Genomic DNA, 25,855 nt, shown 5'->3' with positions numbered 1-25,855 from the left:
TATCAAGAGTAGTTTGAACAGTGCTTGCCTTCTTTTTCTCTTCACATAATTTACAATACAGAGCAAGCATCATTTGCATGCCTTCATGAATTTTCATGCTCCTTTGGATCTTTCCAACATTTTACCCATTGAACATTCAATGTGGTGAAATAGATCTAAGGGGTTCTTTAGTGTCAAATGTTTATTTATTTAGTTATTCTATTTTTTGGCTGCATTGGGTCTTTGTCGCTGCGCGCAGGCTCTCTCCAGTTGCAGTGAGCGGGGGCCACTCCACACTGCGGTGCGCGTGCCCCTCGTTGCAGTGGCTTCTCTTGCTGCAGAGCACGGGCTCTAGCCACGCGGGCCTCAGCAGTTGTGGCTTGCGGGCTCCAGAGCGCAGTCTCAGCAGTTGTGATGCACGGGCTTAGTTGCTCCGCGGCATATGGGATCTGCCTGGACCAGGGCTCGAACCCGTGTCCCCTGTATTGGCAGGCAGACTCTTAACCAGTGTGCCACCAGGGAAGTCTTCAAATGTTTTTTGATGTCACTTTTTCTGAGACTTCATCATTTTTGTCACCACTACTTTCCTCATTTATACTAACATGCCCACCTTCACTAGGTTCCTCTGCCTGCACATCTAGAATCTCTGTAATGGCAGCAGTGTCAACATTCCTATGGCCATCTATTTTTTTTTTTCTAACTTCATTTACATTAGACTCAAATCCTGCAAAGTTATTTGCACAGTGGAGTAAAAGTTACTGCCACACTGCACGGAATCCAAAGTAGAAATAAATGCTCCATTTCAACCATAGCAGCTTTCTGTTCCTAGTACAATTTAAACTACAAGATGTTGCTACCAAATGTAAAATAGATAGCTAGTGGGAAGCAGCTGCATAGCACAGGGAGATCAGCTCAGTGCTTTGTGACCACCGAGAGGGGTGGGATAGGGAGGGTGGGAGGGAGACGCAAGAGGGAGGAGATATGGGGATATATGTATATGTATAGCTGATTCACTTTGTTATACAGCAGAAACTAACACACCATTGTAAAGCAATTATACTCCAATAAAGACGTTAAAAAATAATAATAAAATAAACTACAAGATGTTGAAGGGACCTGAGCTTGCTTTTATATTCATTGGACTTTTTCAATATAATTTGCACTGTAGCTTTGTGCAGGTTTAGATCCCATCCTACCTTTGCTCTGACGTTGCCATTTTCAGATTTTTTGGTGACATACAGTTTTACTTCCGGTGTTATCCCTTTTCATTTATTTGCTGCACTTCCATCTTTGTTGGCCGATTCTCTTTTTTGATTAACTATCTCCGTAAAATGGCATGTGGGTTTATGACCGGAAGACAAGGAAGCAACGCAACCAAGTGCTTTGCTGTCTGCGCATGAACTGAATAACAGATGTGCGTGAACTGAATAAATAGATTGGTTTACTAACCAATAGGCTTTAAAATAAGTGACATGACTGGTCACTGATCATGATGTGCATCTGTTGTTTATGTAGTGATCTGTGGACTGAAGAGCTAGCGGCGAAGTTTGTACTTTATGCAATTACATTTAATATACAATGGTAACTGAAATTGGACACATGTTATTGGGGGACTGGTGTTCCTTAAAATGTGGTAACTTAAGTTTGTACATACTGGAACTATGCAAAGCAAGGACTGCCTGTAATAATAATGGATGTTTGACTATGTGTTATATACCAGGCCTTATTCTAAGTGCTTTAACCTATAATCCTCTCAACCTCCACTATTAGTTCCCATTTTACAAATGAGGAAACTGAGTCACAAAGAGCTAATAGGCCCAAGGTCACACAGCTGGCTGGCAGTGGTGGAGCTGAGTCTGTGTTTTAAATTTATATGCTGTACTTCCTTTGGTAGAGATGAGAAAGAGTGATTTTTTTGGGGGGGAGGGTGCCATGTGGCTCATAAAAGTGGCAGCGTGTGTGCCAGTCCACCACAGCTGCCTCTCCCTCCCCACCTACCTAGGAAGATTATCATTCCAACAAGAGTAGTGATCACCACTTTCCCTGCTCCCAGAGGAAGAGGCGTGCAGCCTCAAACACCACCTTTGTTTCTTACTTTTTTTCCATTTCTCTTGGACTAGGTAATACATTCACATAAGCTAAAATTCAAAAGGTACAATGGACTACATCATCCTCTCCTACACTCTCCTCCAGCCATGATTCTCCTCCCCAGAGGCAACCAAGGGTACCAGTTTCTTCTCCCTCTACTCCGAAGTTGTCCCAGAATGTCTCATACCACCTGCCCCTCCTTTCATGTATCTACTAAGACTAAAGTTTGAACAGGGTCAGAATCCTGGGTTATAGAAAATTTTGGAGTACAAGAAATAATAAAAGCACAAAATTCTTTAAAAATTATCTTGGGTTTGTTTGTTTCCAGGGACTTGAGAACCACTTGGATACCATGAGGAAAAGGAGTTTGCTTTGGAATTTGAGGAGGGAGGAGCAATGAAGAACCAAGAACTCCTGGTAAGATGAATGGGCCAACAGGCGTGCTCAGAGAGGGCCCTGACTCCCAAGGGGAGGGGAGGGGAGGTCCGCAGCGCCCTATCCCACCTCGTAGTCTGCCAGTCACTCACGTTCAGAGAGGGCTCTGTATGCAGGCTCTGAATCTCATACTATCTATTTTTTAAAGGACTTAAAGGGCAAAGAAAAAAATATCTTCATCTACCATGCTGGCTTTTTCAGGACAATATTGATTTCAAATATTCTATCCTGCTGTCCCCTTGAGCTATCACAAATGTTTTAGAAATCCCAACGTTGCAGTATCCAAACCACATCTTCAAAAGGGCCTCTCTCCTCTAAACCTCTTATCTTCTGCAGCACAAAATCCTTTCTTTGAACACGGATCTCAGATAATAAGGTAATCATAGAATACGTGAACAGAAGGAACTGGCAATTTAAAGGAAAAGGGAGGAACAGTCAATGTAAGAACACACCCTAGCCCATCTTTATTGAGAGGCCGTTTAGTGTAGTGCTGATGGGCATGGATGCTGGAGCCAGTCTGCCTGGGTTCAAATCCCAGCTTTGATGCTTACTAGCTGTGTGTCCTGGACACAGGGGTTAACCTCTCTGTGCTTCAGTTTCCTCATCTAGTAAAATGAGGGGATGGGTACCTGGTTCTGAGGGGCTTTGTGAGGATTAAGTATGTTAATACAGGACAGTGCCTGGGGCAGAGTGGCGCTCTGTATGGAGCTGGTCTAGCCGCTGGGCCCTCACCCTGTGTTGGCTGCTAATCTCTCTACACACACACACACACACACACACACACACACACACACACACACACGAATTCATCTAACCTCCACAGTGGCCCTCACTACTTCCACTTGGCATCTGAGGAAACTGAGACCCACAGAAGCTAAGTGACTTGCCCAAGTCACCCACACGAAGTAGAGGAGCCAGAATTCGATCCCAGCCCCCAGACGCGTGCATTTGCCACCACCCTGCACAGTGCGAACACACTCAGGGGCACAGTGAGAGAGCTGTTTTTAAGCTGACCAAGTCCTCGTTTCTCTGCAGCCTTGCACTTCACCGTCTGCTCACCTGGTGTTGCTCAAAACCACTTTGGTTGCCTCGATCCAACGGCTTCTCAATATCAGCCGCTGATTAGTCCACGTCCACCTGACTCCAGTGAAACTGTCATCACGTGCGAGAGTCAGAGGAAGGCCTTCTGACGGGAACAACATCCTCCAGCCACATGAGGTATGGGAGGAATGAGCTTCTGGGGCCATTCTGCTCTCCAGCACCATTGCCGGGAAAGACTACAACAAAGTATATCCGCATCCGCTTCCAGGAGAACTAGGGCAATGTGGAAGGAAGAAAAGGTTGCGGGAATATATGATAGCTTGGTACACACTTTGAAGTCTTTGGAAATTATTACTGTCACTGTTTGGGCCACCTTTCACCAATTAATCAATATGTCTGATTAGCTGGGATCAAATTTAGGTTAGCGAGTTATTAAAACACGAATATAAAGTTCTCACAGAGGCACATGATGACTATCGATAAGAATAGTCATTGGACAATAATGTAAACAGGGTAACATAAAGACCATCAGATCTGGAGTGGCCCAAATGAAACTAATTAACGGGCTGCATGTGGCTATACTGACTGCTAGGGGCTGGGTGACTTTCAGCGAGCCATGTAACATCTCTGTACCTCAGTTCCTCATTGGAAAGGAAAGGGTTTGACTGGGCCATCTCTTTCAACTCAGCACCAATCCAGGCAACAGTTCTGAATGTCTCTTACATGCCTGTCAGATAATGCTCCTCAAAGCACCCTATTTTTCCTCCATGACGCTTCTCACAATGTATAATTATGCACTTGTTTTCATGTTTAATAACTGTCTACCCAGCCAGACAAAGCAAGGACCACACCTGACTCAATCACAACATGTAGCACGGTGCCTGGCACATGTGCATGAATTGGTTCATGAATGAAATGCAGGAAACGTGTTAGACACACACTATTCACTAGGACATAATGTGGTATTTACTAGACCAAGTATGTGAAGAGTCTGAACTTGCAGAGAGCAGTGATTAAATCTAAGAGAGGGAAGGACTGAGAAAGAATTCCTGGAGTTTTGTTTTATCTGCTCTGGGACCCAGAAGATCCCCAGGCAGATATATATGTGTTTGTGGTGCGGGGGAGGATTAAAAACTGGGAGGAGGGAAAAGAGGAATCTTCTGTATTAAGACTATCAAGGAAAGGCTGAAAATACATGTTTGGGGGGAACTTCGAGCCATCTGATATTTCTGGAGCATAGAGTGTGAGGCAAGAATAACCTGGAATAAAGAGACAGCAGCACCATTGATGGGTCAAGGTACCAGAGGAGGCCAGGGAGTGAGGATCTGTAATGTGGGGCTTGGCAAGCACAGGGCCACATCCTGTTCTGAAGCAGGTGGAGAGGAGGAAAAGATGGGAGAAGGCGTATCTGAGCTCTGAGGGGGAAGGAGTCTATTCCTGTGTTCCTTTGACACAGAGGTCAGCAAACTTCTTCTGTAAAGGTCCAGATAGTAAATCTTTTTGGCTTTGTTGACCACATGGTCTCTGTTGCAACTTCTCGAGTGTGCATGTGTGAGGCCAAAGCAGCTACATACAATACTTAAATAAATGACGTGTCTGTGTCCCAATGAAATTTTACGTATGGACATGGAAATCTGAATTTTACATAATTTTTACATGTCACAAAATAGTATTCTGCTTTTGATTTCTCTCTAACCATTTAAAAATGTAAAAACTCTTCTTAGCTCACGGGCTATACAAAAACTGTAGTTTGCCAGCCCCTGCTTTGAAGGATATTTATTGAGTTTCTACTACGTGCCAGGCACTAAGCCAGGTTTTTAGGATACAAGATCACTTCCTGCAGGACTCACAGAGTGGCACAGGAATAGGACATAGAAACAAAAGACTACAGTTATATGCAAGCCAAACCCAGTGCCTCATGAATAAATCAATGTCTTCAATAAAAGTATTGCATCAAAATAGCAACATGTATATCAGTTTGGACTTTGACCACCGTGAGGGCTGCATATACCATGCACTGCAGAAATCCAGAAGGTGCCATTCACATAGGCTCCAGTGTAAATGGTGCCCCATGGAGTTGTGTGAGGGCCCTGGTGGGAGCCCAGAGGAGAAATACGAATTCATCCTAAAGTTGTACAGGAAGGCCTCACAGAGGAAAAGGAATTTGAGCTGAATCTTGTAAGCTGAGTAGGAACCTTGCCAGGCAAATAAAGCAGGATAGGGCATTCCAGGAGAAGAAACGGCATGAAAGAACACAGTATGTGCATATAGAAAAAAGCAAGCAGTTCAGTTGGAGCTCAGAGTGTGGAGTGGTGAGCCATAGAAAATGAGGATAGGAAAAGGGCAAAGGGGCAAACCGATGAGGGCCTTGTGGGCCACACTAAGTAACTTGTGTGTCGTCCCACAACTATGCTGTCTGAACAGCAGCCATTAGTCACATATGGGTATTTAAATTACTTAAAATTAACTAAAATGAAAAACTCAGTCCACACTCACTAGCCACATTTCAAGTACTCAACATACAGTTAGTGGCTGCCATACTGGACACTGCCACTGTCGCAGAAAGTTCTTTTGGGTATGCTGCTCTAGGAGCCTTGAAGGATTTTCAGCAGAGGGGAGGCAGCACCTCCTTTTCATTTTAGAAATAACACACCCAAGTGTGCAGAGTGCACTGGAGCATGGGGACTAATGCAACAGTTCAATGAGAAATCTGACTTTGTGAAAACAGGCAGTGTCAGTGGGAAAGGGAAGAAAGGAACAGATTCGATAGATACTTAGATGATAGATCCTGATGACAGGTGCACGTGGAACTTGAAGGAGAAGACAAACCCCAAGTTTCTAGACTGAGAGTGAATGGCTTCTGTAACCTCAGTGAAATAGCAGGCGAGTCAGCTGCAGAGATTTGGGTAGGAGAGTTGGACTGGCCATTTGTCCCCTCTGGAGCTGTTACAGTGCTACACAACGAAGAGGGTGGGTAGATAACTTTTTAAAAAAATGTTTACTCTTTCATTTCAAGTCACTTTTACTCTGTTATTCCCTGTCCTAAAACAGCTGTTTATCATACTAGCTACCAAAAAGTTTCAAGAAGATGAACAACAATCTTAAGATTCTTCTCAAAGCATTATGTTCTCCAGCATTTATTGAGCGACTGCTATGTGTAAGACATTGAGGATAAAATGAGGCATGAGAGATACGACCTCAGTCCTCAATCTTTGAGATAAAACATTTTAAATCAAACAAATAACATTAGATACCAATGCCATCAATCCCCTCTACTATTATTTTATGTCTGGTTTTGGAAAAGTGGTTTATCTCAGGTTACTACAATTAACAAAATATCTGAGCAGCTTCAGGACCTTCTGGATATGTACATTTAAGAAAGAGTAAAAGGAGTTTCACCTCTCAGCAAAAGCCAGTAGAAGCTCACTTTCTTAGATATGACTGAATAGGTTGGGCTTAGCAAGCAGACAGACCTGGGTTTGAATCAGGGTTCTGGCACTTATGGCTGCATGACTGTATACAAGTGTAACCTCTCTGAGCCTCAGTTTTCTCATCTGTAATACAGGGGATAATTACCTGGTAGAATCAATTAAGTGAGATAGTACATGAGAATGGCTTGGCAGAATGCCTGATACTTGGAAAGTGTTCAATAAATAGTGGCTTATATCAGTCATTCATTACTGATTTACACAATGCTGTCAGCTGGGCAAGTGAGCTAGCTACGGTTACTGCCTCTCTTCCCCCATATTCTCCATCATTCAATTCTGATCAAAGCCAGGTTGATTGGGCAGAAGCAGTTCTGCTCCCCCTTGTCTTGGAATTTTTTCTGGAAAAGATGCATTGTGTATTCTTTACTTGCAAAGAGTGCCTCTTGGCCTATGGCCAGTTTCTCCCCCAAGTCACATGAGAGTTGAGGTATGAAGTAGGAACCAGAACTTGAGCTAAGATCTATCACCATCATTTTCCGCTGATTCCTGTCACCAGTGATTAATAGTGACAAATTCAGGGAGCACAAGACCACAGTTAGATTTACTTCTAGCATAGGGAAATGAACACAGTAAAAATGGACTATTAAATATCCTCAGATGATTTTTACATATTTTCAACACGTTCCCCATAAAACATCAGTCATACTATGGGAAGCCCAAGAGTGGGCCATCTGTCTGTTTCCAAGCCTTCCAGCTGGCTCTGGTCACTTGCATGGTTGGAAACCAAAAATGTCCGCATGCTCCTAGTGGGACTGTGTTCTCATGGCCACCTCTGATCCAATTTCTTGTTCATGCTGAAATCTGAGTTTCCTTCTAGCCCTGCCTCCTTACTACTGTTTTGTTCCCTTTGCTGGCATGGACCCAAAGAAGGAAATCAGTCCCTTTTGCATTTAATTTGCCAAGGCAACTGATGACCCAACACTTTTTACCAAGGGTGTGGAGTAATTTCTTTTCAGAAAGTAGACGTGATTACGCAGCACCAGACCTGGCTTCACACGTGTGTAACTAATGCCATCCCACAAGCACCGGTGCTCAGAGGGGCCTGCACTTAGGGTTTCATGCTTTGTGGTCACTTGTCTTTGAAAATCTTTCAAAATTCTTGAAATTTTATCTCTGAATTTGTGCTCTTGTAAGTGAAGTCTGATGGATCAACAGAGCATGCGTCTGGGACTCACTCGCAGTCCTCCCGCCAGCTCCTTGCCTTCCTGGGGCAGGTTCTCAGCTGCACCCCTACTCCAATCCCCATCCCCTGCAACCACCTCCCACCTCTGCATGGTGCCCCAGGCCCCCCTTCCCACCCTCACCCTGTGACCTAACCCCAGCCTCTCACCTGTCCACGGCGGGGTGGGATGGTGGGCACGTGGAAACTGGAGAAGCTTGGTCTGACTTCCTGGTCCAAGCCAGGTCCGGAGCGGGGAGCTTACAGAGGGTGGGCGGCATGCGCATGCGCCGAGTCGCAGCCGGAATCCGGGTGCCCACAAGGATCTGCACTTGTGGAGTTCCCTACGCATGAGGGAACACGGGTTAAATAGCAAATTAAAACCAGAGAGAGACTGCAGTTGAAAGAAAAAAGGCTTTATATTTTAGTACCTCTAACGTAACCTTTTGCTGCATTTTGAACATTTTCATTTTGCAACGGGCTCCACAAACTCTACAGTCGGTCCCGGCTGTCGTTCAGGGCGTTTCTCACCGTCAACATTTCTCGCCACGTTTCTTTGATTCTTCTTGACTCCCATGGAGCCTGCTCATCTCCGTCTTTTCCTGTTCACCTCTCAATCCTTCCTCCGTGCCCGGCCCCAAACCCCAAGTTGTCCTCACTGTGCTATGCAGAGTTATTTAACACTCTTTGTTTCCATTTTCCACCTTCCAGATCCAATTCCTGGAACCTAACTTTTCATGACCAAATGACCTAGAAAATGTTTTGTGAAACAAAAAACAGGTTTCCCTCTGAGAGAAATTCTACCATCAGTTTTTTTGGTTTTTTTGGCTGCATTGGGTCTTTGTTGCTTCTGCGGGCTTTCTTTGTTTACCGTGAGCAGGGGCTACTCTTCCTTGCGGTGCGCAGGCTTCTCATTGCAGTGTCTTCTCTTGTTGCGGGGCATGGGCTCTAGGTGCTGGGGCTTCAGTAGTTGTGGCGCACGGGCTCAGTAGTTGTGGCACACGGGTTAGTTGCTCCACGGCATGTGGGATCTTCCCAGAGCAGGGCTCGAACCCGTGTCTCCTGCATTGGCAAGCGGATTCTTAACCACTACGCCACCAGGGAAGCCCTACCATCAGTTTTTCAAGTAGCAGGATTTTTTTCCTTGATTGTGTGTGTATAAATCACCAATTACTTTTCATCAATATTTACCAAGTCATATTCCCTGGAACATTAGTCCCACAGAAGAGCCCATTTGAAAAAGAGAAAGAAAACAATTCCAGGGACAATAAGTTTGGGAAACACCAAATACTCTGCTTCCCTCCTCCCAACTTTTTTTTTTTTTTTTGTAGATGTCCTTGTGGCATTACTTTATTACAGAAACTGGTTTTGGGACTTCCCTGGTGGTCCAGTGGCTAAGACTCCACGCTTCCACTGTAGGGGGCGCTGGCTGGATCCCTGGTCTGGGAAATAAGTTTCCACATGCCCAGCGTTGCGGCAGAAAAAAAAAGAAAGAAACTGGTTTGATTTTATTTAAAATAGCATTTCCCAGTTTATTTGTCAATGGAACTCATTTCTTGGGGAACAGCTACTAACTGCCCACTTTGCAAGAATTGCCTGAGAGCTGGCAAACTTTTTTCTGAACATGGCCCACTAATAAATATTTTAAGCTTTGAGGGCCGTTTAGTGTCTGTGGAACTACTGACCTCTGCAACCACACACAATACATTACTGAGCATGGCTGTGTGCCAATAAAACTTTATTTATGGACACTGAGCTTTGAACTTCCTATCATTTTCACATGTTACAAAATACTCTTCTGATTTTTTTCAACCATTAAAAAATGTAAAAACCATTCTTAGCTCAAGGGCCAAACATAAACAGGTGGTGTGGGTGGTTCTTGGCCAGCAGGCAGTAGTTTGCCAATTCTTGACTTAGAAGACCAAGAAAAAAAGTTACTTGTAAACACAAGTTGAGTACCGTTTCTCTACCTTAACGGTTACTGATTCTGAATTTTTTCTAATTGAGTGTTTTGTATTTGGGCTATTTTTAAAAACTGTTATTACCACTTGTGATTCAAATGGTTCCTGCTCCCAATACATCAGCTCTTGGTGATAAATAATTATCTCATGTCTGCTACTAATTATCTAATTATCTACTAATTACCTCTCAGCACACGCCCTCCTGATCCAAGCAGGTTAGCTCTCCAAAGCACCTGCCCTCTGCCTTTTGTATTCCCTCTTCATTCTCCATTCTTCAGTTACTCTGATACTTGTCAAGGATAGAGTCTGGATGCAGTAGAACCAGTCATGTTCCTTGAACTCTTTCCATTTTCACGTTTTAAGATACATATACTTCCCTAGAGCCCAACTCCAGAGCCAAGGAACTGAACCACAAAGCAGACACCCACATGCTTTACAGAATAACTTACTCATTCCCAGTCTTTTCATAATTACACCCACAGACACATGTTCTTGACTTCATGACATGTCCCATTCTCCCTTAGAAATACATGGGCGCATCTATTTTTGAACTAAGATGAATTAAAATTAATTTTCTGAGAAGTTATTAAGATTATCGCTTAAGATCACTGAAGGTAGCCTTGGAGTTGCAAAAACTCAGTTTGAAATTACATTGCATGACATACACTCTAAAGGTCTAAATATATTTGTGTTTTGTCTCCCTTTCAAAATTCCTTTACAGTGGGTATGTGATGGGAACAGAATCAAACAAAGAAGAAATTATAGAGCAGCATCTGTGGGAAATGATGAAAAGGAAAGATGCATGTGATTACTTCAGTGTTCATGTGACCACTTGTCTCTATCTAATTTAGAAACAGAAATTGAATGACAGAAAGTCACCTGTGAGCTTGAGAAACTCTATCAGTTCCTAGAGGATAAGGGAAAAAGTCTTCTGTCCCAACTGAGGGACTTCAACAAAGCCATTTTAAGAAACAAACATGAAAATATAAACAATGTCTTAAATGAGAAGTTACTCCACAACTACCCACACTCGGTCAATAAAGTTTTGAAGATGGGATGTATTGGAGGACTGAGCATCAGGATGGTGGCAGTGGGTGGGTAGGTGGCTGGTGACATTCATCCTTAGGCAACTCCAGCCATATGGTTTGGAAGATATATGAGGGAAGCCATCAAAGCAATATTCCAGGAGGAAAGCCATTGGTATTGTTCATGTTTAAAAGCTCCCTAAAGACTCAGGCCTCATTCTAAGGAAGGGGAAGTTGATTACCTGATTCCCTGATTACTTTTGACATAACACTCTTAGAATATTTACCCCTGCAGCACAGCCAGAGCCAGTGGCTGGGGCATCAGGTGGCGAGTCAGAAGATACAGACTGTCTTCTTAGCTGTGCCACTGACTTGCTGGGTGAGCTTGAAATTCCCTCTCCAAGTTCTGTTTCTGCCACCATCGTTACCAGATGCTGAGAAGCACATCAAGGCCTTAGAGTCCAGTGGTTGAGAACATGGGCCCTGAAGCCAGACTGCATTCAAATCCTGTCTTTCACCTGCAAGCTGGGAGACCTCCTTGACGTTCCTTAGCACCTGTCTCTGTGTTGAGTTTCCTCTTTTTGACAAATGTCACTGGATGAATGTTAGTCATTACTGGTAAGATTAAGAAATGCCCTTATCCCCTCCTAGCCCTGCCTCAGGGGTAGAGAGGGAACCAGGTCTAGCCCAGGTGGCAGTGAGGATCTAGGGATTTGAGGGACAATAGCAGAGAATCCTCATCTGATGCAATGAGACACTGACAACAAGGAGAAGACAACATGCTTATTGAGGGCTGATGACGTTCCTTTGCGTGTGGTACTATGTGCACATAACAACTCTGTGAAGGCTGTTATTTTGATTCTAATTAGCTCCATTTTGCAGATGAGTAACCAAGACTTAAAGAGATCAGGCAAGTTGTTAAACATCCCAGAGCTAGTAAGGGGCAGGGCAAATATTTGAAGTCAGGTTCCTTGGCTCTAAGGCACATAAACACTGCACAAGCTAAGGATAAAAATTCCAGGAGATGGGAAGTTATTGCTTAATGGGTACGGAGTTTCTGTTAGGGGTGATAAAAAGTTCTGGAAATAGTGGTGGTGGTTACACAACATTGTGAAGGTAGTGAAGGCCACTGAACTGTACACTTTAAAATGTTCAAAATGGTAAATTATGCATTATGTAGATTTTACATACACAAGCACCAAAAAAATGCCAGGAGAGAGTTTGGAAGAGCCCCAAAACTCCCTGAGGTCAAAGACAGATATGGAAATCAGGGACCAACCTAGGAGTCAGCAATTGAGAAAAACAAAAACTAGAATGTACTCTTGTCCCTCCCTTGCAAAGAAGACAGTTTGTAAAACTCTGGAGCAATAACAAACTTGAGTTTATTCCTTGAAGAAAGCATTTTGCACCCTTGGAAGCCCACAAACTCAAACACACCAATTTTATGAGCCATTGCTAGTGCTTCACAGAGAAAATGTATTTTAAAAGCTGGAGAACTACCAAGGGGGAGAAACCCCACCTTTTAAATGAACAAAGCCGTAATAAGTACACTGACAGCTGTGTCTGTTGGACAATATTTCTTTCTTATATGATTAAGATTTAGAATACAAAATGTTCTTGCCAAGTAATAAATGAAGTTAAATAAATGTGTGAAAGAGTCAGGAAAATAGAACAGACAACACCTGTGTAAATCCCACAAGGGAGATTTACAATAAGCAGGTTCTTTCCAGTCATAAAACAGCCTATAAAACAAAAGCGCACGATGAATGCTGGTCCACTTCGTTAAGGAAGCTGTGGATTATCTAGGAAAAGTCATGGAGTCTCATTCAGGACTTGGGCTGGCATATGGGGAGTACCTGAGCCCTCTTTGTTTTCTTTACAGAATAGCAGGAACATCTTAAACTGGTATGTGAAGGGACATGGGCCAAGGGGGAAAAACAGTGGTGTCATCAGATGTCTTGCTTTTGCTTCTTTATCCAGAGAGTAAAATGGTCCAAACATGAACAATTAGCCTGGCAGGCTTTGACATAATTAACAACACTCCCTCTACCCTTGTCTCCTTTCCATACAAGGCATTTGGCTGGATCCCATAGAACCTGGGAATGGCCATTTTTTCCATTGGGTTAGGGGCTCCAATCAAATGCATTAGTCATGAGCAGTCGCTGGAGGCCTGGCAGTTGATAAGAAGGTGGTTCACTGAATTCCTTGTAGACTTGGGTCCATGTAGCATAGAACTAGGGCCACTTTCTCCCTACTGGCCTCTTCCCTGGTGATCCAGAGCACATGTGAGGGCAAGGTCTTGGAGAAGACTGTGTCTCCATAGAAGAGGAAGGTCCTGGTAGGGGGGCTGTTTATTCCCGGTAGTACTGCCCTTGCACCTGGGCAAGAGGCACCGCTGCCTTAGGCCCTATTAAAAGTCCCCTCTCTGGCCCTCCACTGGGAGCTGCCCTCCCTCAGGACCAAAGTGATATTTTCACATACACACACACAACCAAGCCCCAGCCCCCTCTTCTAGACAACAGTCCCCAAATTTCCTGTCCAAACAGCCCTGAGCTTACTTCCAGGGACTGCATTGTCTTCTTCTCTGGTTAATGCTCCCAAAACCCAAGGTTGGCCAAGGGCAACATATGAATGGAGCTCAGACATGCAGACTGGTGTGTCCACATGTGTGTGCACAGGCCCCTCTCAGTGCAGAGCAAAGCCACAACGGGAAGAGAAGGTGGGTGGGAACGGCTGGGCAGGCACTCCCTGGACTGCCATGTCCCTGGGCAGAAGTCCAAGAAGTCAAGAATTCTCAATTTGAACTTGACCTTCTAGGTTACTATGAAAGTATACGTGTCAAAGTAGGAGGATACAACTTATTTTATTAAGCAGTTCCCTGGCTTGATCTATAACTTTTGAAGATGTAGACATGTGGTGTGTGGGCCTCCATTTGTCCTTTCCCCCCAGGCCTTGCAAATGTGAGGGGAGGGCTTGTTCCTAGGTTGCATCCTTCTCCTCCAGATGCCACTTCTGGGGAGCAGAATGTGCAGATCGCCCTCCTGCTTATACCTAAGAAGTAAATCAACTCATCCTTGTTTTGCAAAAAAGTCTGTGTTTATTCCTAGAGGTGAAAACATTAAAGCTAAACCATTAGTCTCCACGTTAACTGAACTGGGCAAGAGAACCAACACTTTCTCCAGGAGAGGTGAACAACTCAGTGATATCCCACAGGAGCTAAAAGGTGATGAAAAGTCCTGCTTCCCCCTGGGGCGGTCACTATTGGTCTAGGAACAGAGGAGGGAGGCAGGCTTCTCCCTGCAGCTGGAAAGCAGCCCTGGCTTTTTCTTAGTGTGAAGAGAAGATACATGTGGAAAGCACCTGTTGGCTGGGAGCTCAAAGCATTTTCCTTTTTCTGTCCCTAAAGAACCTGTCGACTGCCCTGGAGGAGACGGGAGATAAATTGCTCAGAATAACAAGCCCAGTGAGGCATCTAAATGGGCACCAGCCCGTGTTACTTATGGAAGGGAGAAGGGATAATATGCCTGGCAAACCCTGGAGACTGAGACAGGTTTGTCAGCAGTCAGCTGACCTGAGTGTGCAGAGAGGGTGCCAGGCAGGGCCCCTTATCACATTCCTTGTCATCCGAAAGTGTTTCAACACACTTAAGGAAAGCACCTGGGTAGGGTTATTGACATGCACGTGGAGAGAGAGGAATCAGGCCCCCGGAGGAGGAAGAAGTGAGGGGTGAGCAATGAGCAGTGGGTCTGGGTGAGCTGATAGGCTGAGCTTGGCCAGCGGCCTCGGGATGGCAGTAAAGCTTAAGCCTAAGAAAGGCTGGCTCCTGACCACTCAGCCCAGTGCTGGGAGAAGGGCCAGAACTCAGGGAAGGGGGCACTTGCCCGACCCTAAGAGCAAGCGCCTCCTTAAACTCTATACCTTTGGCACCTTGTTTGCCCTGCCCTCACCAGGCGCAGCAGGTGGTTCTGAGGCACATGCTGAACTGGGCCACACATGGGTCCCCCAGGTTTTCCCTGTCTTGAGAGAGGAAAAGTGAGGCCTGCTGCAGATACGCGGTCCTCTAATGGCTAGCGGGCTCGCCCAGGGCAGGCAGGCGCCCCTTCCCTGGCAGAGATGTGGAGGGCACCGCCCCAGCCACAGCCTTCTTTGGACTCAAGGCTGCTCTCCCAAACTGACCTCATCCCTGCCCTCAGCCGCCCACCCAGCACTCCCTCTGGTCGCCTCTCCCCAGACAATGTGATCCTGGACCCAGAAACTGCCAGTGCTTACCTCCAAGCAGTAGGTGACGTGAGCAGACTAAACACAGGCAAAACTATCTGTGCCTTCCAACCTAGAGAGGTTCTCCTTTCTCTGTGTGCTGGGCACTGTGGGATTTTGTCAGGCAGGCACTACTGGGACATGGAGGTGGCCTTTAATGGCTAGTGGGGGCTTGGCGTTATCAAAGAATCTGGGAAAAGGAAAGAGTGGTTTAAACTAAAACCTGAAAAATGCTGTAGGGATCTACCAGAGTCTCACCCAGCTCTGCAGCGACATCTCTTAAAAGACAGACCCAGGAAGATGCCAGTGTCTTTGGACTATGAAGGGGGTCATGTGTCATTCCACAATGTGGTGATTTGACTCCCATTTTACCTTCTCTTCCATGTTTACTAAGAAGATCTTTCCTTTTTTCTGGTTGCCCTCAAAATGGACCAGTGCAACCCTTTGCCCCTAATAGGAAGCCCCTTCTGAACATATGTTTTCCCAAGAAACTCAGGGTGTGGGTCAGAAGCAATCAGGAGCTGCTGCTTTAGCCATCTTTGCTGATGGCAGGAGAGCATGGGACTTGTCGCTTATGGGACAGTTTGTGTGGTCGACAACATAAGCAGAAATAAAAGGAACTGGATATCCCTAACCATGTACCTGATCCTATTTTAGTGCAGTAGTCAGACTTTTCAGAGCTCATTCTTTTCTTCTTTTGATACTTGTGTCTTCATCAAATGCCTTTAAAGCTCTACTTCAATCTCTCAAATAAAACTCAACTCACCTGCTCTAAAAATTCCTCCGCTCAGTAGCGAGGAGAACAGGTGAAGATAATTGTGTAGCCATAGAAAAACCTTTATGACAAAGGCACTATCAATAATCATATTTAATACATACATGTTATTTCCATAGTAAGATGTAATGGGAGGGCAAAAATTATGACTCTAAACGTTCTGAATAGTATCTAAAGTGTACTCCAGACAGACTGTGCGGCATGAGTATACCACCTCATAATAAAGACTTTTCTAAGTTTCAGCTGATAGGTTCAGCGTGGCTTTCTTAAGGACTGGCAAAATTAGAGACACTACTTCTCCATCTGGTCCAGATGGTACTTCCATTTCCATTTATAGCAATAAGGTAATTATAGAGCCTTAAAGACGAAGACTGACCAAAATAATTTTACTTTCCCTTCATTTCCTATTAAATGCAGCCCCAAGCAATATCCACACTGTTCCCTATCCTCTGCCTGAGGGTGGTATTCTTCCATTATCTGAATGATCCCTGGCCCCCAAACTGGGCAGCTCACTGGGACTGGGGGTGGAGTACAGAGGGGGCAGCCCATACCCGTAGTGGGGCATCTGTCGATGAGGGAAGACGGTCTGCCTCTTGTTTACCACTTTCCTCAGAGCAGAAATGGTCCTCCCACGGCACTATCCTGTCACGGGGGGACACATTGAGACCTGAGAGGATGTGCGTCCCTATTCTAACATAAAAAGCATGTGTGATTTCTAAACAAAGACCTACTTTAACAGGAAATATGTAGACATTGTTTGTTCTCTTCCTTTATTGCAACTGTCAGCCTATCTTCTGGGAAGGGTGTTCAGATCTTGGAATTCCACTGCTTAATCCTAGTAGGTAAGCACCACAACACGATGTGTAAAGAACATCGACTCTGAAGTCTGACTGTACTGATAGGTTCAAATCCTGACTCTGCCACTTAATAGCAGTGAGATTTGAGGTATATCCCTCAACTGCTCTGTGCCTCGGCTTTACTGGACTAATGAGAGTCTTGCCTCAGAGGGCTGTTAGAAGGCTTACACGGGTTACTACTCATGCAATACTAAGCACTTAGTAAGTAAAAGAGTTTGTGAAGTAAATGATAAAGTCTATTCATCTTATATGCCTCCCACAAGGACATAAATCGTTTTCTTGGTGGTGTTAGAAGGTCTCAGGCCCCATAAGGTATTTCCCAAGGGTCTTGCATAACAGAAGCTCAAAAACTTATCATGAGCTGAGGTTACACCTGTTGTAGACCCTAGTCTTAGAAAAATCTTTACAAAAACCACACTGAAATAAGCCAAGTACAAAATGAACTTCCCCCCTGAAACTATTACAAACAGAATTACTTTAACCAAAGGAATTTAATCTACTTATATTTTGAGGTGGGTTTTATAGCTATCCCTCTGTTGAGTTGGATACAGACACAATTTTTTAAAACAATTTATTGAGGTGGAATTCACTTAATTTTTTAAAAATCTTTAAACCACCTAGTTGAGAGAATAGCTGGAAAGAGGATCTCCGGCTTTTACCTGCTTGCAAAGCTACTCCCAAGCCTCCCCAACATGTGCCCTCCAGGCAAGATTTTACCACCTCACTTGGTAAATGAGAAGGACCTTCCTCGTGCTGTAAATGTACTAATTCATACTATATGAACGGTATGTTTACTATGTGGTTATTATCAGGTTGTGAAGCTATAATGGGCAGATTTTACAAGACCCTTCCTTTTGTGTAGGGACTCATTTGAGTGAATCATCACAGAATGTTTCTAAAGTAGGTAGAGCCAAAGACTTTTAAGTAGGAAGGGCTTAAAGATGTCCATCCGTACTGCCTGAAAGCTCAGCTGTGAACTAGGTGTGCCCTTATACTAACTTGTACTAGGAGAAAATGAGAGGCTTCTAGAGATTCCAGCAGGTTGAATTTTAATGAAGCTGGTGTTTGCCCCTGCGTGGAGCAAGATGTATTTGTTGGACCAGCTTCCCTGCACTAGGAAACAAGATGGCACCCAGAGAACACATGACTAAGAGGCAGGCAGAGGAACTGGGAGGATAGGAAAACAGACCAGGTGCCTGCAAAGTTATGCTAGGCCTGTAAGAGTTAGCGTGAAATTATTTCAAGAGCAGGGAAACTTAGGGCTATGTACAGGTCTTAGATATTTTCACAGAATTTTTTAGAATAAGAAACCAGACATAGGTGGCTTAATTGTTTTTACGTTGTATTATCAGACATTATTTTCCTTATATATTCCTTTGATTTTTCATAAAATAACTTTTGTTCCCATTAACTCTTTCAACTCTAGTATGGGAATTTTGTCCATGCTTTCCTTGGAGTGAATAGGGGGTACGTTTTACCCCTAGGGCCCTGAGCAGTGGGGAAGGAGGAATCAAAAATGAGAGAAGATAAAGGAAAGACAAAAAATCAGGAAGAAAACTGCCTCTCATGCCAGCTAAGCATCTCCCTCTAGCCCCTCACCCTGGCTCAAATCTCTGAACCAGGCATGCACTTCCCCACTCTCAGAAAACAGCCTTCCCTCTGCCTCCCATGACCCTCTTTCCTTCAAAATCCATCACATAGCCAAGACCTTTCCAGTTGTGCCCCATTTGTTCAGTCTGTCCAAGTCCGCCAGTATCAGTCTTTCTTCTTTCCTTCTTTATAAAATTTAATTTAATTTTATTTAATTTTATTTTGGCTGCACTGGGTCTTCGTTGCAGCGCATGGGCTTCTCTGGTTGTGGCGCGTGGGCTTCTCTCTAGTTGTGGTGCATGGGCTTAGTTGCCCCGCAGTATGTGGGGTCTTAGTTCCCCAACCAGGGATGGAACCTGTGTCCCCTGCATTGGAAGGCGGGTTCTTGACCACTGGACCACCAAGGAAGTCCAGTCTTCCTTCTTTCTTATGTCCTCATTCTTTTTTTTTTTTTTTAAATTAATTAATCAATTTATTTTTGGCTGTGTTGGGTCTTCGTTTCTGTGCAAGGGCTTCCTCTAGTTGCGGCGAGCGGGGGCCTCTCTTCATCGCGGTGCGCGGGCCTCTCACTGTCGCGGCCTCTTTTGTTGCGGAGCACAGGCTCCAGACGCGCAGGCTCAGCAGATGTGGCTCACGGGCCCAGTCGCTCCGCGGCACGCGGGATCCTCCCAGACCAGGGCTCGAACCCGCGTCCCCCGCACTGGCAGGCAGACTCCCAACCACTGCGCCACCAGGGAAGCCCCACTCATTCTTTTTTATAGCTGCAGTTTGCCTGTAAATTTGTGTTCCCTCTTGTTATTATAAGTATTCTGTACCATATACATAATTTTTACATTGTCCTATTAGCTTTGAAGTTCCTTGAAGGTGAATAGCTTCTATCTCCTTTTTAAGTCTCTACCGTATCATTTATATTAAATGATTCTTCAAAAGTAAAATATCTTTATTGTGTTTTTAAATTTTTCTTAATTTTTAATTTAATTTATTTTATTTTTGGCTGCATTGGGTCTTCGTTGCTGCACGCGGGCTTTCTCTAGTTGCGGCAAGGGGGGGCTACTCTTTGTTGTGGTGCGCGGGCTTCTCATTGTGGAGGCTTCTCTTGTTGCGTAGCACGGGCTCTAGGCGCGCGGGCTTCAGTAGCTGTGGCCCGGACCAGGGCTCAAACCCGTGTCCCCTGCATTGGCAGGCGGATTCTTAACCACTGCGCCACCAGGGAAGTCCCTATTGTGTTTTTTTAAATGCATCACACTAAAAAAATCCAAATAGTAAAGAAGAAAATTCATAATTTCATCCCAAAGAGATAATATTTTTAACATTTTGGAATATCCTTCACCACGCTTGGTCTTTGCAGGTATAAAAATTGACAAGATTGGGGATCTTCTATTCTATTTCACAACTTTCTCCTTTTATTTTTATGTTGCACAGATGTACTTCATTCCTCTGAATAAAAATATAATATTCCAAGGCATAGATGTTTCAAAATATTATTGGTCTATCAGTAGGTATTTAGGTTGTTCCAAATGGACTTTTAGGTTATAAGAAAGATGTCAAGAATGACTCCTTTATTACAAGCTTGTATTTCTGGGTAGATGGTGGTAACACCAATTAAGATGGAGAATACCAGAGAAGTAGCAGGTCTTGGGTAGATAAATAGTTGTTTCTTTTCCCTGATTATTTCTCTTTACAGTAATCTAACCATCAAAATCAGGAACCAACATCAATACATTACTGTTATTGAATCCTCGTGTTCCACTCAAGTTTCACTAATTGTCCCAATATCATCCTTTATAGCAAAAGGATTCAATCCAGGATCATGCATAGCATTTTATTGTCATATGTCTGCAACTCGCTTCAGTCTGAAATAGTTCCCCAGTCATTCCTGGTCTTCAATGGCCTTGAAACATTTCAAGATCATAGGGCAGTTGTTTTCAAGACCTTTCTTTTTTGGGGTTTGTCTGTTGTTTCCTCATGATTAAATTTAGTTTATGCATTTTTGTCAGGCATATCACAGAAAAGATGGTAGCTCGATCAAGCACTCAAGAGGTGCTCGATGTTGATTTGTCCCATTGCTTGTGATGTTAACCTTGATCACTTGATTAGGTGGTATCTGCCCGTTTTTCCCACCATAGTTACACTATTTTTTTGTAATCATCAAATATTTGTTGGGAGGTACTTTGAAGTTATGTAAATATCCATTCCTCATTCGACTTTCATCCATTACTTAAACATCCTTTCATGCTTTTTTTTTTTTTTTTTTAATGTTTTGGCCGCGCCGTGCAGCATGTGGGGTCCTAGTTCCCCGACCAGGGATTGAACCCCTGCCGCCTGCATTGGAAGTGAGGAGTTCTAACCACTGGACCACCAGGGAAGTCCCCGCTTCGTGCTTTTTGGCTGAATTTTTATTATTATTTTGGTTGCCAAAGTGATTTTCTAATTCTACCTTTATTTCATATTCATTAGTTGGCATTTCATGGTTAAAAAAAAAAGCTTTCTCCTCTCTCCATTTATTATTCATTTATTTCAGTATAGACTCATCGATTCTCATTTTATTAAGTGGGTTATAATCTATAACTATTGTTATTTACCTTGATACTCAAATTATCCCAGATTTGGGAAGTTGGGGTCCCTCAAACTGGCTTCTCTGTTCTTTTGACATATCTCCATTCTTCTTCTAGATCTTCCTTAATTTCTCACACAAAAAGAATTCTAGGCTCATCTTGTACTTTCCTTGCCCCAGCCCTGAAATCAGCCATTTCTTTAAAGAGTTCTTTTAGTGGAGAATGATATTTAGAAGATGAGATCTGGGTACTGGTATGTCCATTGCTATTACAGTGCTGCCCCTCCCTGAATTTCTCAGAGTATAGAGCTAAGGAGATCTATATTTCTATATCTATATCTATATAGATATAGATATATAGATATATCATAACTTCTCTCTCTGATATGGCGACATCTGTCCTTCATTATTCTTGATACATTTATTTGATCAAGACCCCTGTATATAACCAATCTTCTGTTGCCATCACAACCCTTCACAAATGCCCTCATCACCTCACCTGGCCCCCTTCTCCCGTATGCTGGCATAGAGGCCCTTCTCACTCAACTCAGATCCTGACAACCCTGTTGGGCAATCACTATCCCCTATTCATAGATGATGCCTCAGTCCATTTGGGTTCCTCTACCTGTGACAGTCCACTGAAACTACCACTACCCACTCTCCATTGGTGTATACTTTGTTTTGGCCCAAGCTAATAGGACAAAATTATTCAGAAGGAAGGAGGGAGATAAGGAAAATATGTCCCTGATTATTTTTCAATTAAAAAATTAATGCAAATATCATTGAAGTTAAAGACTGAGGAAATTTTTTTTAGAATAGAGATTGAGGGGACATGACAACAAAATGCAGTGTGGAATCCTGGATCAGAAAAAGGCCATTATTTGGCAAGTGATGAAATTTGAATAAGATCTATAGATTCATTCGTAACTTTATATCAATGTTAATTTCCTAGTTTTGATCATTGTACTATGACTATGTAAGATACTAACACTGGGGAATCTGGGTGAAAGGTATGTGGGAACCTTCTGTATTATTATTGTACTATTTTCTATAAGTATGATATTATTTCAATATAGAAATTTTTTTAAGTACAGTTGACCCTTGAACAACTCGGTGTGAATCCACGTGTAACTTATAGTTGGCCCTCTGTATCCATAGTTCCTCCAGTTCTGTGGAGTCAACCAACCACGGACTATGTAGTACTGTAGTATTTACTATTGAAAAATATTTACATGTAAATGGATCAAGGCAGTTCACACCCACGTGTTCAACGGTCAAATGTATTATATTCTCTTTAGAAAAAATTTAAATAATATAGAAGTATTCAAACTAGAAAATAAGAAATAGTACCAATTTTACACAAACTCACCAAGAAAATAGAACCAATATTGGACCAATATCCTTATGAATCTAAATGTGACAATTCTTAACAAAATATTAGCAAATCAAATCCAGCAATATGTAAAAAGCATAATACATCATGACCAAGTAGAGTTGATCCCTGGAGTGCAAAGTTGGTTCAACTTTTAAAGAAATCAACAGTGTAATTCCCCATATCAGCAAACTAAAAAGAAAAACTATGTGATCACCTCAACAGATGCAAAAAAAAAAAAAAGGCAAAAAATATTTGCCAAAATCCAACATCTTTTCATGATAAAAACACTCAGGTAACTAGGAACAGAAGAGAACTTTCAAACTGATAAAGAACATTATACTTAATGGTGAAAAACTGAATATCTTCCCCCTGAAATTGGGAACATGGCAAGATGTTTCTTCTCACTCCTTCTATACAACACTGAACTGGTGCTCATTGCCAGTGCAATAAGGCAAGAAATAGAAGGCATACATTTGGGAAAAAATAAAAATACTATCATCTACGTAGAAAATCCCAAAGAATCCATAAAACAGCAAAGAGAACTAATGAGTGAATTTAGTAAAGTCACAGAATACAAGGTCCACACACAAAATTCATATCTCAATATACTAACAGTAAACAATTACAAATTGAAATTTTAAAAATAACATTCACATTAGCATAAAAAACATGAAATTCTTAGGAATAAATCTAATAAAACATATGCAAGATTTAATGCTGAAAACTGTAAAATATGGCTGAGAAAAATTAAAGAAGACATAAATTAATGGAGAGATATGCCATGTTCATGAATCAGAAGACTCAATATTGTTAAAATGTCAGTTCTCCTTAAATTAACCTGAAGGTTCAAAGCAATCCCCATCAAAATTCCAGCAGGCTTTTTTTTTTTGGAAGCTGACAAGCTGACAAGCTAATTCTAAGACTTATAGAAATGCAAAGGACACAGATAGTCAAAAGTATTTTGAAAAAGAAGAACAAAGTTGGAGGACTCACATTACCATATTTCAATTTTTTTATGGATCTATTGTAATCAAGACAGGGTGATTTTGACATCTGGATAGCATGTAGATCAATGGAAAAGAATAAAGAGTTCAGAAATAGACTCACACATGTAAGTCAATTGATTATGGACAAAGCTGACAGAGTAGTTCAGTGGAGAAAAGATAGTCTTGTCAACAGTGATGCTGTAACAGTTGGACATACATGTACAAAAAATGAACTTTAAATGAAAAATGAACCTTACATTTATCATATATAAAAATTAACTCAATAGGCAAATCTGTAGAGACAGAAAGTAGATTAGTGGTTGCCTAGAGCTGAGGGGATGGGAGGGGTAAATATGAAGTCACTACTGGTAGGTATGAGGTTTCTTTTCGGTTTGATTAAAATGTTTAAAATTAGATTGTGGCAATGATTGCACAATTTTAAATATACTAAAAACCACTGACTTGTACACTTTAAATAGATTAAATGCGTAGCATGTGAATTTTATCTCAAGCTGTTAAAAAATTAACTCAAAATGAATCATAGACCTAAATGTAAGAGATAGAACCATAGAGTTCTAAAAGAAATGTGGAAAAAATCTTTGTTACCTTGGCTTAGGCAAAGGTTTCCTAAATATGACACAAAAAAGGAAAAACTACATTAAAAAAAATAAGTTACATTTCATCAAAATGAAGATGTTTTACTGTTCAAAAGACACTATTCAGAAAATGAAAAGATGAGTCACACACTGCGAGAAAAATATTTCAAAAACACATCTCTGATAAAGAATTTATATCCAGAATATGTTAGAACTCTTACAGTTCAATATAGAAAGAAAACTCAAATTTTTAAGTGGACAAAAAACATGTCACCAAAAATAATATACAGATGGCCAATAAGTACATGAAATATTATTAGTTCAATATTATTAGTCATTAGGGAAATGCAAATTAAAACATAATGAGATAACACTACCCCCTATTAGAATGACTCAGACCCAAAGCTGCCCATATCTAAAAAGGCTGATGAAGATGTGGAGCAGTTGGGATACGCATGGCGGGAATGCAAAATGGTACAGCCACTTTGGAAAACAGTTTGGCAGTTTCTTATAAAAATTAATCACATACTTAACATACGATCCAACAATCTCACTCCTAGGTATTTACCCAAAAGAAAATTTATGTCTACACAATGACTACACAAAAATGTATATAGCAGCTTTATTTGTAATTGCCAAAAGCAGTAAACAAGCCACATTGGCAAATGGACAAACTATAGTACAGTGGATACTACTCAGCAATGAACGGAACAAACTACTACAAGCAACAACATGGACGAATCTCAAAAGCATTATGCTGGATGAAAGAAGCCAGGCATAAAAAACTAGGTGTTTACTGTATGAGTCTATTTATTCAGATTCTAGAAAAGGCTAAACAGTAGGGATAGAAATCAGAGCAGTGGTCACTTGGTCTGGGGGAAGGGCAGGAGATTGGCTGCAAAGGACAGAAGAGAATCTCTGGGTGTGGTGGAAATGGTGTATATCTTGATTGTGGTGATGTTTACATGACTGTGTACATTTTTCAAAACTCATTTAGCCACACACTTTTAAAAAGAGTGATTTTACTATAGTATATGTATAATTACTATATAATGATATATAAATTTTACTTCAATAAACCTGACTTTAAACAATGATATGGTAATAAATACCAGAGAATATTGGAGGAGGGAAACAATGCATTCTCTTTAGAAAAATTCGAATAATATCAAAGTATACATAATAAAAAATGAAAATCCCCTCTCTGCCTTCTTCCATCCTGCTTCTATTAAGAGCTTGTGTATATTCTTTCAAATACTTTTATGCATACTCACTTACATTTTTAAAAATACGGAAATGTGATACCATGTTATGCCTTGTTTTGTAACCTGCTTCATGCATGTCACTTTTCATTGCTCTTTATCAGTACATAAAAATCTCTCTCATCTCCCATCTCAGCATGCCTCGCTGTCAAGGATGCAGTGGGCTTTCCATAACTGTTGTTGACCATTTCCTCTTGCCATTAGTCAACTGGCCAGAGACGGTCGGCCTGACCATCAAGAGGAACAGACTTATACCAGCAGCTGTCAGCATCCAGAGGACACTGTGTTCCTTGGACCTATTACCAAACCAGCCAGGTCAGTTTCTCCTCCTATTTCAAAGCAAATTTCCTCTCATACTTCTTGAATGACCACAGCATTTGGCCTGTAATTGCGCTGCAGGGGTGGGGGGAGAGGGGAGTGTGGCCCC

This window comes from Balaenoptera musculus, chromosome 2, assembly GCF_009873245.2.
Source record: "Balaenoptera musculus isolate JJ_BM4_2016_0621 chromosome 2, mBalMus1.pri.v3, whole genome shotgun sequence".
NCBI lineage: Eukaryota > Metazoa > Chordata > Mammalia > Artiodactyla > Balaenopteridae > Balaenoptera > Balaenoptera musculus.
The sequence above is the reverse complement of the archived record's forward strand: the minus strand, read 5'-3'. Positions refer to the sequence as shown.